A 6557-nucleotide genomic window follows, 5' to 3' on the forward strand; every position below is an offset into this window, starting at 1 on the left:
ACTCAGAACCAAGCAGACACCGGCAGACCCTTGTGGATTCACGGACACGCAAAGTATAATCGCAACTGAAATCCAGTTTCTTTGAACTGTTTTCCAGGGTGGAATGATTGCGTCCTATCTTCCTCCCCTCACCTCAACCCGTTGTGGCAGATGGCGGCCCTTCCCTGAGTGTGCTTCTGCCAGACGTTTTTTCCTTGTAAAAGGGGGGTTTTAGTTCCCGCTGTCACCAAAAGAGGGCATATGATTGTTGGGGTTTTTTCTGTGGGGTCTTTACCTGTTCGGGCATCTGACAAGGATGCCCCCTGGGCGCCTCCTGGGTGAGGTGTTCCAGGCATGTCCCACCGGGAGGAGGCCCCGGGGCAGACCCAGGACACGCTGGAGAGATTATATCTCTCGGCTGGCCTGGGAACGCCTTGGTATTCCCCCGGATAAGCTGGAGGAGGTGGCTAGGGAGAGGGAGGTCTGGGCCTCTTTGCTTAGGCTGCTGCCCCCACGACCCGGCCTCGGATAAAGCGGATGAAGATGGATGGATGGATGATCTTTACCTTACAATATAAAGCACCTCGAGGCAACTCTTGTTGTGATTGGACATTATATAAATAAAACTGAACTGAATTGAGTTAATTAGTATAGCAAACATCTTTAGTGAATAAAAACAAGGATTAGATACACAAATTTGAATTTGATCATTTATCATGGATTTTCTCTAATGTACACAGGGTCAAAAGTATACACTTTCTTTCCAGAAAGCGTCATCATTTTCCATGTATATAATCTGTAAAATCTGAGCTTCTGCACTGACTCATTGAAATGGTGATAAAAACCAACATAGTTGTACATTTGTACCCAGCCAGGCAATGTTCATACAGAAAACTAACACGTAATGTGGGATGCGTTATATTTTTTGATTAATTGACCTAAATCTGCTTTTGATGAGCATCGCAAAGGTGAGAATAGCGAGTAGAAACCAACCATAAGCATGCTCAGTACAGCAAACTTTAAAACTTAAAATCTCTTGTTAAAAAATGTCTGTTGATCATTTTGTTCTTTTTCTCCATATTTTTACTCACCAACAGCAAAAAAAAAAAGAAGACAGCGTATTTAAAATACATTAACTGAAGGTAAATTATTTGAAGTATGAAGTATGTTCACCATTAAAACCCAATTTCATTAAACATATGGCTCAATTTGAAAATCCAAGATGAAGCATATGTGATTCCGTCATTAGGGCTACATTTCACATCAACCAAAGTAAAAAAATAAAAATAAAAATAAAAATTCCTAAAACATGTCCCAATAACGAGAGAACTCAATTTATGGCTGAGCTTAAGCTATAATGGTAAATGATTTTTTAAACGTTTAAATGAAAACAAATGGTGATGTCATGATTTTGTGAAATACATGAAATACATATTTTAAAAAGTATGTTTTTTGAACGTTCTTTGGTCTATTCATAAGGGGCTTGGAGGTTTTCTGTCTAACTGCTTTTAAAATAAGACATCTGAGCCCAGCAATAGATTTTCTGTGGGCTGATATCATCATGCTGGATATTTCTTCAACAAAAAAAAATCCACATTACAGTGACGTTCAACACCTTTATCTGACACTTCCCTCTCAAGAAATACAACATTATTCACTGCAGTTGAGCTAATATTTTTTAAAGAATCATGACACAAAGATAACAGGTAACAGAGTCGATAGGCGGAAAAAAAGAAACCTTTATTTAAGATAAACACATTTTATTTCCTCTTCGTGCTCAGAATCAAGATCTGGTGCCGCTTCTCAGTAAAGGATAACCTCATCTCCCTAAAACATAAAACACTTTGTTTAATAGTGTACAGAGCACTACGGGTGAATGTAACGATTTAAATGAGCGCTCTGCGGTTTTCAAGCATTTTTTTGTGGATCGAATTACGCAAATATCAGCAGGAACCCATCCTTTCAAAACATCTGACTTATATCAAAATCGCTGTTTCATTGATACAAGTATTGCTTAAGGTAATACAGATGATGTTGAAAGCAAATGCTCCTTAATGAGGTAGGAAAGTCTAGTATGAATGGATTTATCTATTCAGTAGAATCTCTACGGTGCCTAGACAATATAATGGTGTTTATATCAGCTCCATCAATCCTTTCTAAACGTATCATGTGAATCACACGCTTTTATTTAATACTATGCAAGTGTGCTTTTGGATAGTTTACCATATACTTTTTGTATAATGATAATACTACAAATTATGATGATAATAATAATAATAGTTAATGTTTTTAATTAAAAACAATGTATGTATAATCTATGATAAAAGGCCTAAACCCTGAAACACACTGGCAACCCTGTTACCCAGCTTTTACAGGGTTGCCAGGTAACAGATATTTTAGACCATTGTGTTAACTGCTAGGTACTAACATGTCATCTCATGACCTTAATCAACTTGTGTTTAAAAAACGTTTACTTTTTAGTAAAAGTAAAGGTTTGTGCAGACAAAGACAAATTATTGAAGGGAAGAAGAAACTCGATACATACTGCATTTAAAAATCTCCCCACCAAAACGAGGGAAATCATTTTGCGTTGCTTTCGCAGCTTTGGGGCAAACTGTTGCTGAATTATAGTGTTTCATAGGGGTCAGATTTCTCAGACACAGATAAAGGGAATAACTGAATTCATATTATTGACCCAAACAATTAATGGTGAAATTTTAACATACAAAAACATGCAGCTTAGTTTTAATTTGAACATTGAACAAAATGTTCCCCAATATAAAACTGCTAAATGGTTGAAGCAGCTGTTGAGTAAAATTCATACATACAACCTATGGACATGAAGCGTACGCCACATATGATCCATTTTCACCAGACTGAAATTTGTAACAAGACAAGGAGTTTATAGCCATGCTGGATGCTGTGTGAGGCTGTGCTAAACAATAGTAGATGACATATATTCACTGCTGTAATGTTTTCAGTAGCTTAGATTAGAGAGTTAATATGCTAACATGCTAAACTCAGATGAGACTCATAACAGATTCTCCATTCTCATATCTGTCGCTCTTACCTTGTTACTTATACATCATCTTGGCCTTTCATCTTCACAGATGATCACAACGTTCAAAGAAGAGCTTCCTTGTTTTTGCTGCTCTCCTTTTCACCCGCTTCATCTTCCCACTCCGTCTGCTTCTCTGGTCTCTGCATTTAGGCGTCCTTCCTTCTCTCTCATCTCCTTTATTCCTAAAAATCCTCTAGCACCCCTCTGTAAATCCTCTCCCAAATTAGTAATAACTGAAACAGAGGATTAGAGACACTGTGATCCTCTGTTTAATCCTCAATTTATTCTTAAAGGGGTACCTTCATTAGGGGGATGTTTCCAAAGCTTTCCATTTCAAAGGTTAAACGTAAGAAATCCGTTTTCAAAAAAAAGAGAGGAAAAAATGAAGGACAACTGAGGTGCGTGTGTGTTTTTGAACTTGCACAATATGGTTTAAATTCAACCACAGTGGTTCACCGGATGCTTCATCATTTAAGTGTTTGCAGTTACAGCTACACAAAGCCACATTTCACGCACGTTTCCAAAGAGAAATCAGAGACAGCTACTTGGAAAACCACCTGGTTTCTACTGACTTAACGATACCAAGGGGATGTAAGCAATGAGAGGAGTAATGACGCGTACACGCAAAAAGAGCGATTGTACGCTTTCAAAGAAGCCGTGATTCATTAAAATAATGCGTGCGTGGAAAGTTGTTGATATTTCACTCGTTGGCCTCATCGTCTCAGCACGTCGTGGACCTCAGCAGAGAAACATATGTCTTACCATAGTATCAACAAACATGATTTCATCCTATGATTAAAAGACATCATTACTAAAACAATAACAACATAACTCATCTGTTTAACATCCAAATAAGTTCAAACAGGAACATCTGTTAACATCTGTTTATGGCCCTTACATGTGCAAAGTTTCATGATACCTAATGTACAATAGTAGACTCCCATAATGTTTTAATGTTTTGTATTTATTCATTTATTTTTGGTGAAATATAGCAACTCAAACATGAAATGGCAAGGAGGAAGAAAGGAAACGAAGATGTCCCACTGTAGATAGGAGTCTTTCCTGACTTGGATCTATTATAATAATCAATAAAGGGTTCCCATCTTGCATAAAATAAATCAATTTTATTTCTTCTTGATGAGAATTTGATCTATTCTGTTAGTGGTTTATTCACTCGATGAGCTGGTGGTTTCTTTTGTTTCCAGTTCAACAAAATGAGTCATCGCGTCAGCATTAACACAAATCAGACCAACATGTACTGATTGTTTGACAATTTTTGTGTGGCTGCTTTTACCCCAAATAGGGCCAGGACCAGGTCCAAAATAATCTGCTTCTAAAGAACCTCAGAAAAGGTCTCAAATGTTGAATTAGTATGAATTAGTCCAAAAGCTTGAAATGTTTGGGTAGTTCCAGAATGTATGAGCTACAGAGACTCATGTTTGTCCACACATGTCTTTTGCACTTTTCTTTAAACTTCTTCTTGTTTTTTATCTTCTTCCTTTATAAGATCATTACAGCAGATCATCTGCTTTCATTTCACCTTTTTCTTATCTTCTTCTGTCACACCAATCCTCTTCATGTCCTCCTTCATTAAATCTATAAACCCCCTTTGTAGTCTTCCTTTTTTCCTTCTGTCGGCAGCTCCATCTTCAACATCATTTTCCCAAATTATCCACCATCTCTTTCTTGTACACATCCAAACCATCTCTACCTTGCCTCTCTCACTTTGTCTCCAAATCACTGAACCTGACTGTCTCTCTGATGTCCTCATTTCCAATCCAGTTCATTCTGGTCACTCCCAATAAAAATCTCACATCATAGCAAGTCTCTGTACTGTCTTATAAACCTTCCCTTTCACTTTTGCTGTTTTCTCTTTCATTCATAGACCTCCCCAGGTACTCATCTCCACCCTATCAACCCTCCCTCCACTCATTTCTTAACCTCTCTTGTGCACTTTCTGTTGCTTTGATCTCTGGATAATCCCAGATATTTAAACTCATCAACCATTATTACATGTTCTCCTTGCAACTTCAACTTTTCACCTATCTCTCTCTCTCATTTACACACATCTTTTCTCTCTTACTTAAACAGACTTTCATTCACTTTCTCTCCAGTGCATACCTCCAACTCTCCAGGCTGTCTTCCACCTGCTCCCTAACTCACCACAGTGTCATCTGCAAACATCATAGTGCATGGAAGATTCCTGCCTGACGTTATCTATCAACCTACCCATCTCCACTGGATATAAGTTATATTTTAGCAGCTAAAACATGCATGACACTACAGACAGACCCTTTGTCTATTATTATCTAAACCTGCCCCTGAAATAGTTTAGGTGAGGATGGATCCTGATGATTTTAGTAATCTCTCTTTTTGCCTCTTTCTGTCAGCTGCTAACATTTTTGGTTTTTAATTAAATGTGCTGACAACTATTGAGCTTCTGCTCAGATTGCTACATCCCACAACTCGAACTCAGATAAACAGTAGAAAATGGATGGATGGATGGATGGATGGATGGATGGATGGATGGATGGATGGATGGATGGATGGATGGATGGATGGGTGGAAGTTATATGTTCAGGAGTGATTCAAATGGCTCCATCCTGTTTATGCCATCTTTTTCTTCTCTCCTGGTGTCTGTGAACCCTGATTTTGCTGTACACAACAATAAACTCCTTTTTAAAGCACGATCATCGCTGTGATCATGTAAGCATACTGATCTTAGAGTGGGCCTGTTATGTTAATGTCTAACTCCACATTTCCCATCTTCCTCCCGTACACTAGCTTTGCATAATTCATAGTCCAGAATAATCCATATTTATCTTTTCCAGGGCCTTGATCCAGTCTCTTTGTCAAGACATTTTAGCTCTCTCCCCCCTCCCTTTAAGCCAACAATCTTCTGATTGGCTGCCTCTTGTAAGCAGGCTTTTAACAACAGGCTGATCGGGCTTCTGTGGTCTTTCCCGTAGCTGTGTCCCTGAGATGACTACATGAAAGATATCCACTCTCACTGACATCATACAGATCCAGGAATAATTAAACTGCCTGAAACTAAGTGTGTAATTCAGTATGAAGCCAGAGTTTTTCTTTTAAACTTTAACCATGTTTAATAGCATGACAAAAAATAAGGAAGCATAGCTGCCACATCTTCCATAACTCGTTATCCAACATCTTGTCACTGAGTCTTCAACGTAGAAAAGCTTACATGGTGTCAAAGACAAAGTCATGCTGGACAAATTGCCAATCCACCACAAGCTGCGAGTCAGTGCTAACCATTGCTCCACAGCCCTCCTAGCTGTTCTCGCCTGCAGTGGTTGTTGCATAAAATGAATTTCAAATATGAACATAGTGTAAAACAGGCAGGGGGTAAAAGGACAACAGGGACTCAAACGGTGGATAAGAAGAGACAGGGAAACAAATGAAAGTGAAACTGAAACAGTGGCGCGCTAAACCCATTTCCATTTTCCTCACCCTCTTTATCTCTCCTTGCTACCATTGTAACTTCCTCACTTCAGCT

The sequence above is a fragment of the Pundamilia nyererei genome, unplaced genomic scaffold, assembly GCF_000239375.1.
Source record: "Pundamilia nyererei isolate P.nyererei 1_Seehausen unplaced genomic scaffold, PunNye1.0 scaffold00013, whole genome shotgun sequence".
NCBI classification, from domain to species: Eukaryota; Metazoa; Chordata; class Actinopteri; order Cichliformes; family Cichlidae; genus Pundamilia; species Pundamilia nyererei.